This window comes from Halictus rubicundus, unplaced genomic scaffold, assembly GCF_050948215.1.
Source record: "Halictus rubicundus isolate RS-2024b unplaced genomic scaffold, iyHalRubi1_principal scaffold0121, whole genome shotgun sequence".
NCBI lineage: Eukaryota > Metazoa > Arthropoda > Insecta > Hymenoptera > Halictidae > Halictus > Halictus rubicundus.
The window spans coordinates 660,618-672,156 of NW_027488662.1; positions in this window are offsets into that span (position 1 = coordinate 660,618).

Below are 11,539 nucleotides of genomic sequence, written 5' to 3' on the forward strand. Positions count from 1 at the left end.
GGATAGAGGATAGGATAGAGGATAGGATAGGGTAGAGGATAGGATAGGATAGAGGATAGGATAGAGGATAGGATAGAGGATAGGATAGAGGATAGGATAGAGGATAGGATAGAGGATAGGATAGAGGATAGGATAGGATAGAGGATAGGATAGGATAGAGGATAGGATAGGATAGAGAATACGATAGGGGATTGGACAGGATAGAGGATCAGATAGGATAGAGGATAGGGTAGGATAGAGGATATTATAGGATAGAGGATAGGATAGGATAGAGGATGGGACAGGATAGAGGATAGGATACTATAGAGGATATTGTAGGATAGTGGATAGGATAGGATTGAGGATAGGATTGGATAGAAGACATGATAGGATAGAGGATAGGATACGATGGTTCATAGGATAGGATAGAGGATTGGATAGAATAGAGGATAGGATAGGATTGAGGATAGGATAGGATAGAGGATAGGATAGGTTAGAGGATAGGATAGGTGAGAGGATAGGATAGAGGATAGGATAGGATTGAGGATAGCATAGAGGATAGGATAGGATTGAGGATAGGATAGGATAGAGGATAGGATTGGCGATTGGATAGGATAGATGACAGAGGATAGGATAGGATAGTAGATATTGTAGGATAGAGGATAGGATAGGATTGAGGATAGGATAGGGGATTGGATAGGATAGAGGATAGAATAGGATAGAGGATACGATAGGATAGAGGATAGGATAGGAATGTTGATAGGATAGGATAGAGGATACGATAGGATAGAGGAAAGGATAGGATAGAGGATAGGATAGGTAATTGGAGAGGATAGAGGATAGGATAGGATAGAGGATAGGATAGGCTATTATGGAGGATAGGATGGGATAGAGGATAGGATAGGATAGAGGATAGGATAGGATAGGATAGAGGATAGGATAGGATAGGATAGAGGATAGGATAGGATAGGATAGAGGATAGGATAGGATAGAGGATAGGATAGGATAGAGGATAGGATAGGATAGAGGATAGGATAGAGGATGGGATAGGATAGAGGATAGGTTAGGATTGAGGATAGGATAGGATAGGTGATAGGATAGGGGATGGGATAGGATAGAGGATAGGATAGAATAGAGGAAAGGATAGTATAGAGGATAGGATAGGATAGAGGATAGGATAGGGGATGGGATAGGATAGAGAATAGGATAGGATTGAGGATAGCATAGAGGATAGGATAGGATTGAGGATAGGATAGGATAGAGGATAGGATTGGCGATTGGATAGGATAGATGACAGAGGATAGGATAGGATAGTGGATATTGTAGGATAGAGGATAGGATAGGATTGAGGATAGGATAGGGGATTGGATAGGATAGAGGATAGAATAGGATAGAGGATAGGATAGGATAGAGGATAGGATAGGAATGTTGATAGGATAGGATAGAGGATACGATAGGATAGAGGAAAGGATAGGATAGAGGATAGGATAGGTAATTGGAGAGGATAGAGGATAGGATAGGATAGAGGATAGGATAGGATAGAGGATAGGATAGGCTATTATGGAGGATAGGATGGGATAGAGGATAGGATAGGATAGAGGATAGGATAGGATAGGATAGAGGATAGGATAGGATAGATGATAGGATAGGATAGAAGATAGGATAGGATAGAGGATAGGATAGGATAGAGGATAGGATAGAGGATGGGATAGGATAGAGGATAGGTTAGGATTGATGATAGGATAGGATAGATGATAGGATAGGGGATGGGATAGGATAGAGGATAGGATAGGATAGAGGAAAGGATAGGATAGAGGATAGGATAGGATGCAGGATAGGATAGGGGATGCGATAGGATAGAGGATAGGATAGGATTGAGGATAGCATAGAGGATAGGGAAGGATAGAGGATGGGATAGGATAGAGGATAGGTTAGGATAGAGGATAGGATAGGATAGAGGATAGGATAGGATAGAGGATAGGATAGGATAGAGGATAGGATATGATAGAGGATAGGATAGGATAGAGGATAGGATAGGATAGAGGATAGGATAGAGGAAAGGATAGCATAGAGGGTAGGATAGGAAATTGGAGAGGATAGAGGATACGATAGTATAGAGGATAGAGTAGGATAGATGATATTATAGGTTAGGGGATAGGATAGAATAGAGGATAGTATAGGATAGGATAGGATGGAGGACAGGATAGAGGATAGGATAGAGGAAAGGATAGAGGATAGGATATGATAATGGATACGAAAGAGGATAGGATAGGATAGATGATAGGACAGGATAGAGGAAAGGGTGGAATTTTGATAGGATAGAGGATAGGATAGGATACAGGATAGGAAAGGATAGAGGATAGGATACTATAGAGGATAGGATAGGATAGAGGATAGGATAGGTTAGAGGACAGGATAGGATAGGATAGAGGATAGGCTAGGATAGAGGATAGGATAGGATTGAGGATAGGATAGGGGATTGGATAGGATAGGATAGAGGATAGGATAGGATAGAGGATAGGATAGGATAGAGGATAGGATAGGATAGAGGATAGGATAGGATAGAGGATAGGATAGGATAGACGATAGGATAGGATAGAGGATAGGATAGGATAGAGGATAGGATAGGATATTATGGAGGATAGGATAGGATAGAGGATAGGATAGGATAGAGGATAGGATAGGATAGGATAGAGGATAGGATAGGATAGAGGATAGGATAGGATAGAGGAACGGATAGGATAGAGGATAGGATAGGATAGGATAGGATAGGATAGGATAGGATAGGATAGAGGATAGGATAGGATAGAGGATAGGATTGAGGATAGAGGATAGGATAGGATAGAGGATAGGATAGGATTGAGGATAGGATAGGAGAGAGTATAGGATAGAGGATAGAATAGAGGATAGGATAGGGTAGAGGATAGGATAGGATAGAATATAGGATAGGATAGAGATAGATGATAGGATAGGATAGAGGATAGGATAGGATAGAGGATAGGATAGGAAATTGGAGAGGATAGAGGATACGATAGTATAGAGGATAGAGTAGGATAGATGATATTATAGGATAGGGGATAGGATAGAATAGAGGATAGTATAGGATAGGATAGGATTGAGGACAGGATAGAGGATAGGATAGAGGAAAGGATAGAGGATAGGATATGATAATGGATACGATAGAGGATAGGATAGGATAGATGATAGGACAGGATAGAGGAAAGGGTGGAATTTTGATAGGATAGAGGATAGGATAGGATACAGGATAGGATAGGATGGAGAATAGGATACGGTGGAATTTGGATAGGATAGAGGATAGGATAGTTTACAGGAAATTATCGGATAGAGGATAGGATACTATAGAGGATAGGATAGGATAGAGGATAGGATAGGTTAGAGGACAGGATAGGATAGGATAGAGGATAGGCTAGGATAGAGGATAGGATAGGATTGAGGATAGGATAGGGGATTGGATAGGATACAGCATAGCATAGGATAGAGGATAGGATAGCATAGAGGATAGGATAGGATAGAGGATAGGATAGGATAGAGGATAGAATAGGATAGAGGATAGGATAGGATAGAGGATAGGATAGGATAGAGGATAGGATAGGATAAACGATAGGATATGATAGAGGATAGGATAGGATAGAGGATAGGATAGGATATTATGGAGGATAGGATAGGATAGAGGATAGGATAGGATAGAGGATAGGATAGGATAGGATAGAGGATAGGATAGGATAGAGGATATTATAGGATAGAGGATAGGATAGGATTGAGGATAGGATAGGGGATTGGATAGGATAGAGCATAGGATAGGATAGAGGATAGGATAGGATAGAGGATAGAATAGGATAGAGGATAGGATAGGATAGTGGATAGGATAGAATAGAGGATAGGATAGGATAGAGGATAGGATAGGATAGAGGATAGGATAGGATAGGATAGAGGATAGGATAGGATAGAGGATAGGATAGGATTGAGGATAGGATAGGGGATTGGATAGGATAGAGCATAGGATATGATAGAGGATAGGATAGGATAGAGGATAGAATAGGATAGAGGATAGGATAGGATAGTGGATAGGATAGAATAGAGGATAGGATAGGATAGAGGAAAGGGTAGGATAGAGGGTAGAATAGGATAGATGATAGGATAGGGGATGGGATAGGATAGAGGATAGAATAGGATGGAGGATAGGATAGGATAGAGGATAGAATAGGATAGATGATAGTATAGGGGATGGGATAGGATAGAGGATAGGATAGGATAGAGGAACGGATAGGATAGAGGATAGGATAGGATAGAGGATAGGATAGGGGATGGGATTGGATAGACGATAGGATAGGATTGGCGATTGGATAGGATAGATGACAGAGATTGGATAGGATAGGATAGGATAGAGGATATTGTAGGATAGACGTTAGGTTAGGATTGAGGATACGATAGGGGATTGGATAGGATAGAGCATAGGATAGGATAGAGGATAGGATAGGATAGAGGATAGAATAGGATAGAGGATAGGATAGGATAGAGGATAGGATAGGATAGAGGATAGGATAGGATAGAGGATAGGATAGAATAGGATAGAGGATAGGATAGGATAGAGGATAGGATAGGATAGAGGATAGGATAGGATAGAGGATAGGATAGGATAGAGGATAGGATAGGATTGAGGATAGAGGATAGGATAGGATTGAGGATAGAGGATAGGGGATTGGATAGGATACAGCATAGGATAGGATAGAGGATAGGATAGGATAGACTATAGGATAGGATAGAGGATAGGATAGGATAGAGAATAGGATAGGATAGAGGATAGGATAGGATAGAGGATAGGATAGAGGATGGGATAGGATAGAGGATAGGTTAGGATTGAGGATAGGATAGGATAGGTGATAGGATAGGGGATGGGATAGGATAGAGGATAGGATAGAATAGAGGAAAGGATAGGATAGAGGATAGGATAGGATAGAGGATAGGATAGGGGATGGGATAGGATAGAGGATAGGATAGGATTGAGGATAGCATAGAGGATAGGATAGGATTGAGGATAGGATAGGATAGAGGATAGGATTGGCGATTGGATAGGATAGATGACAGAGGATAGGATAGGATAGTGGATATTGTAGGATAGAGGATAGGATAGGATTGAGGATAGGATAGGGGATTGGATAGGATAGAGGATAGAATAGGATAGAGGATAGGATAGGATAGAGGATAGGATAGGAATGTTGATAGGATAGGATAGAGGATACTATAGGATAGAGGAAAGGATAGGATAGAGGATAGGATAGGTAATTGGAGAGGATAGAGGATAGGATAGGATAGAGGATAGGATAGGATAGATGATAGGATAGGATAGAGGATAGGATAGGCTATTATGGAGGATAGGATGAGATAGAGGATAGGATAGGATAGGGGATAGGATAGGATAGGATAGATGATAGGACAGGATAGAGGAAAGGGTGGAATTTTGATAGGATAGAGGATAGGATAGGATACAGGATAGGATAGGATGGAGAATAGGATACGGTGGAATTTGGATAGGATAGAGGATAGGATAGTTTAAAGGAAATTATCGGATAGAGGATAGGATACTATAGAGGATAGGATAGGATAGAGGATAGGATAGGTTAGAGGACAGGATAGGATAGGATAGAGGATAGGCTAGGATAGAGGATAGGATAGGATTGAGGATAGGATAGGGGATTGGATAGGATACAGCATAGGATAGGATAGAGGATAGGATAGCATAGAGGATAGGATAGGATAGAGGATAGGATAGGATAGAGGATAGGATAGGATAGAGGATAGGATAGGATAGAGGATAGGATAGGATAGACGATAGGATATGATAGAGGATAGGATAGGATAGAGGATAGGATAGGATATTATGGAGGATAGGATAGGATAGAGGATAGGATAGGATAGAGGATATAATAGGATAGAGGATAGGATAGGATAGAGGATAGGATAGGATAGGATAGAGGATAGGATAGGGTAGAGGATAGGATAGGATAGAGGATAGGATAGGTTTGAGGATAGGTTAGGATAGAGGATAGGATAGGTTACAGGATAGGATAGGATTGAGGATAAAATTGGTTAGAGGGTAGAATAGGATAGAAGATATGATACGATAGGACAGAGAATACGATAGGATAGGATAGACAATACGATAATATAGAGGATAGGATAGGATAGAGGATAGGATTGGATAGGATAGGGGATAGGATAGGATAGAGGATACGATAGAGGATTGGATAGGATAGACGATACTATAGGATAGAGAATAGGATAGGGGCTAGTGGATACGCAGGCCAGAGGATAGGATAGGATAGAGGATAGGATAGAGGATAGGATACAGGATAGGATAGGATACAGGATACGATATTATAGAGGCTAGGATAGGATAGAGGATAGGATTAGATAGAGGATAGGATAGAGGATAGGATACGATAGAGTATAGGATAGAATAGAAGATAGGATAGAGGATTGGATGGGATAGAGGATTGCATACGATAGAGTATAGGATAGGATAGGGGATTGGATAGGACAGAGGATAGGATAGGATAGGATAGAGGATAGGATAGGGTAGAGGATAGGATAGGATAGAGGATAGGATAGGTTTGAGGATAGGTTAGGATAGAGGATAGGATAGGTTACAGGATAGGATAGGATTGAGGATAAAATTGGTTAGAGGGTAGAATAGGATAGAAGATATGATACGATAGGACAGAGAATACGATAGGATAGGATAGACAATACGATAATATAGAGGATAGGATAGGATAGAGGATAGGATTGGATAGGATAGGGTATAGGATAGGATAGAGGATACGATAGAGGATTGGATAGGATAGACGATACTATAGGATAGAGAATAGGATAGGGGCTAGTGGATACGACAGGCCAGAGGATAGGATAGGATAGAGGATAGGATAGAGGATAGGATACAGGATAGGATAGGATACAGGATACGATATTATAGAGGCTAGGATAGGATAGAGGATAGGATTAGATAGAGGATAGGATAGAGGATAGGATACGATAGAGTATAGGATAGAATAGAAGATAGGATAGAGGATTGGATGGGATAGAGGATTGCATACGATAGAGGATAGGATAGGATAGGGGATTGGATAGGACAGAGGATAGGATAGGATGGAGGATATGATAGGTGAGAGGATAGGATAGAGGATAGGATAGGATTGAGGATAGTATAGAGGATAGGATAGGATTGAGGATAGGATAGGATAGAGGATAGGATTGGCGATTGGATAGGATAGATGACAGAGGATAGGATAGGATAGTAGATATTGTAGGATAGAGGATAGGATAGGATTGAGGATAGGATAGGGGATTGGATAGGATAGAGGATAGAATAGGATAGAGGATACGATAGGATAGAGGATAGGATAGGAATGTTGATAGGATAGGATAGAGGATACGATAGGATAGAGGAAAGGATAGGATAGAGGATAGGATAGGTAATTGGAGAGGATAGAGGATAGGATAGGATAGAGGATAGGATAGGCTATTATGGAGGATAGGATGGGATAGAGGATAGGATAGGATAGAGGATAGGATAGGATAGGATAGAGGATAGGATAGGATAGGATAGAGGATAGGATAGGATAGAGGATAGGATAGGGTAGAGGATAGGATAGGATAGAGGATAGGATAGAGGATGGGATAGGATAGAGGATAGGTTAGGATTGAGGATAGGATAGGATAGGTGATAGGATAGGGGATGGGATAGGATAGAGGATAGGATAGAATAGAGGAAAGGATAGGATAGAGGATAGGATAGGATAGAGGATAGGATAGGGGATGGGATAGGATAGAGGATAGGATAGGATTGAGGATAGCATAGAGGATAGGATAGGATTGAGGATAGGATAGGATAGAGGATAGGATTGGCGATTGGATAGGATAGATGACAGAGGATAGGATAGGATAGTGGATATTGTAGGATAGAGGATAGGATAGGATTGAGGATAGGATAGGGGATTGGATAGGATAGAGGATAGAATAGGATAGAGGATAGGATAGGATAGAGGATAGGATAGGAATGTTGATAGGATAGGATAGAGGATACTATAGGATAGAGGAAAGGATAGGATAGAGGATAGGATAGGTAATTGGAGAGGATAGAGGATAGGATAGGATAGAGGATAGGATAGGATAGAGGATAGGATAGGCTATTATGGAGGATAGGATGGGATAGAGGATAGGATAGGATAGGGGATAGGATAGGATAGGATAGATGATAGGACAGGATAGAGGAAAGGGTGGAATTTTGATAGGATAGAGGTTAGGATAGGATACAGGATAGGATAGGATGGAGAATAGGATACGGTGGAATTTGGATAGGATAGAGGATAGGATAGTTTAAAGGAAATTATCGGATAGAGGATAGGATAGGATAGAGGATAGGATAGGTTAGAGGACAGGATAGGATAGGATAGAGGATAGGCTAGGATAGAGGATAGGATAGGATTGAGGATAGGATAGGGGATTGGATAGGATACAGCATAGGATAGGATAGAGGATAGGATAGCATAGAGGATAGGATAGGATAGAGGATAGGATAGGATAGAGGATAGGATAGGATAGAGGATAGGATAGGATAGAGGATAGGATAGGATAGACGATAGGATATGATAGAGGATAGGATAGGATAGAGGATAGGATAGGATATTATGGAGGATAGGATAGGATAGAGGATAGGATAGGATAGAGGATAGGATAGGATAGGATAGAGGATAGGATAGGATAGAGGATAGGATAGGATAGAGGATAGGGTAGGATACGATAGAGGATAGGATACGATAGAGGATAGGATAGGATAGAGGATAGGATAGGATAGAGGATAGGATAGGATAGAGGATAGGATAGGATAGAGGATATAATAGGATTGAGGAAAGGATAGGATAGAGGATAGGATTGGATAGAGGATAGGATAGGATAGAGGATAGGATAGGATAGAGGATAGGATAGGATAGAGGATAGGATAGGATAGAGGATAGGATAGGTAATTGGATAGGATAGAGGATAGGATAGGATAGAGGATATAATAGGATAGGGGATAGTATAGGATAGAGGATAGGATAGGATAGAGGACAGGATAGGATAGAGGATAGGATAGGATAGAGGATAGGATAGGATAGAGGATAGGATAGAATAGAGGATAGGATAGGATAGAGGATAGGATAGGATAGAGGATAGGATAGGATAGAGGATAGGATTGGATAGAGGATAGGATAGAGGATAGGATAGAGGATAGGATAGAGGATCGGATAGAGGATAGGATAGGATAGAGGATAGGATAGGATAGAGGATAGGATAGGATAGAGAATAGGATAGGATAGAGGATAGGATAGGATAGAGGATAGGATAGGATAGAGGATAGGATAGGATAGAGGATAGAGGATAGGATAGGATAGAGGATAGAGGATATGATAGGATAGAGGATAGAGGATAGGATAGGATAGAGGATAGGATAGGATAGAGGATAGGATAGGATAGGATAGGATAGAGGATAGGATAGGATAGAGGATAGGATAGAGGATAGGATAGGTAATTGGATAGGATAGAGTATAGGATAAGGTAGAGGATAGGATAGGATAGAGGATATAATAGGATATGGGATAGTATAGGATACAGGATAGGATAGGATAGAGGATAGGATAGGATAAAGGATAGGATAGAATAGAGGATAGGATAGGATAAAGGAATGGATAGGATAGAGGATAGGATAGGATAGAATAGGATAGAGGATAGGAATGAGGATAGGATGGAGGATAGGATAGGATAGAGGATCGGATAGAGGATCGGATAGAGGATAGTATAGGATAGAGGATAGGATAGGATGGAGGATAGGATAGGGTAGAGGATAGAATTGGATAGAGGATAGTATAGAGGATAGGATAGGATAGAGGATAGGATAGGATAGAGGATAGGATAGGATAGAGGATAGGATTGGATAGAGGATAGGATAGAGGATAGGATAGAGGATAGGATAGAGGATCGGATAGAGGATAGGATAGGATAGAGGATAGGATAGGATAGAGGATAGGATAGGATAGAGAATAGGATAGGATAGAGGATAGGATAGGATAGAGGATAGGATAGGATAGAGGATAGGATAGGATAGAGGATAGAGGATAGGATAGGATAGAGGATAGAGGATATGATAGGATAGAGGATAGAGGATAGGATAGGATAGAGGATAGGATAGGATAGAGGATAGGATAGGATAGGATAGGATAGAGGATAGGATAGGATAGAGGATAGGATAGAGGATAGGATAGGTAATTGGATAGGATAGAGTATAGGATAAGGTAGAGGATAGGATAGGATAGAGGATATAATAGGATATGGGATAGTATAGGATACAGGATAGGATAGGATAGAGGATAGGATAGGATAAAGGATAGGATAGAATAGAGGATAGGATAGGATAAAGGAATGGATAGGATAGAGGATAGGATAGGATAGAATAGGATAGAGGATAGGAATGAGGATAGGATGGAGGATAGGATAGGATAGAGGATCGGATAGAGGATCGGATAGAGGATAGTATAGGATAGAGGATAGGATAGGATGGAGGATAGGATAGGGTAGAGGATAGAATTGGATAGAGGATAGTATAGAGGATAGGATAGGATAGAGGATAGGATAGGATAGAGGATTGGATAGGATAGAGGATAGGATAGGATAGAGGATAGGATAGGTTAGAGGATAGGATAGGATAGAGGATAGGATAGGATAGAGGATAGGATAGGATAGAGGATAGGATAGGATAGAGGATAGGATAGGATAGAGGATAGGATAGGATAGAGGATAGGATAGGATAGGATAGAGGATAGGATAGGATAGGATAGAGGATAGGATAGGATAGAGGATAGGATAAGATAGAGGATAGGATAGGATAGGATAGAGGATAGGATAGGATAGAGGATAGGATAGGATAGAGGATAGGATAGGATACAGGATAGGATAGGATAGAGGATAGGATAGGATAGAGGATAGGATAGGATAGAGGATAGGATAGGATAGAGGATAGGATAGGATAGGATAGAGGATAGGATAGAGGATAGGATAGGAAAGAGGGTAGGATAGGATAGGATATAGGATAGGATAGGATAGAGGATAGGATAGGATAGAGGATAGGATAGGATAGAGGATAGGATAGGATAGAGGATAGGATAGGATAGAGGATAGGAAAGGATAGAGGATAGGATGGGATAGAGGATAGGATAGGATAGAGGATAGGATAGAGGATAGGATAGGATAGAGGATAGGATAGGATACGATAGAGGATAGGATAGGATAGAGGATAGGATAGAGGATAGGATAGGATAGAGGATAGGATAGGATAGAGGATCGGATAGAGGATAGGATAGGATAGAGGATAGGATAGGATAGAGGAAACGATAGGATAGAGGATAGGATAGGTAATTGGATAGCATAGAGGGTAGGATAAGGTAGAGGATAGTATAGGATAGAGGATAGGATAGGATGGAGGATAGGATAGGGTAGAGGATAGGAT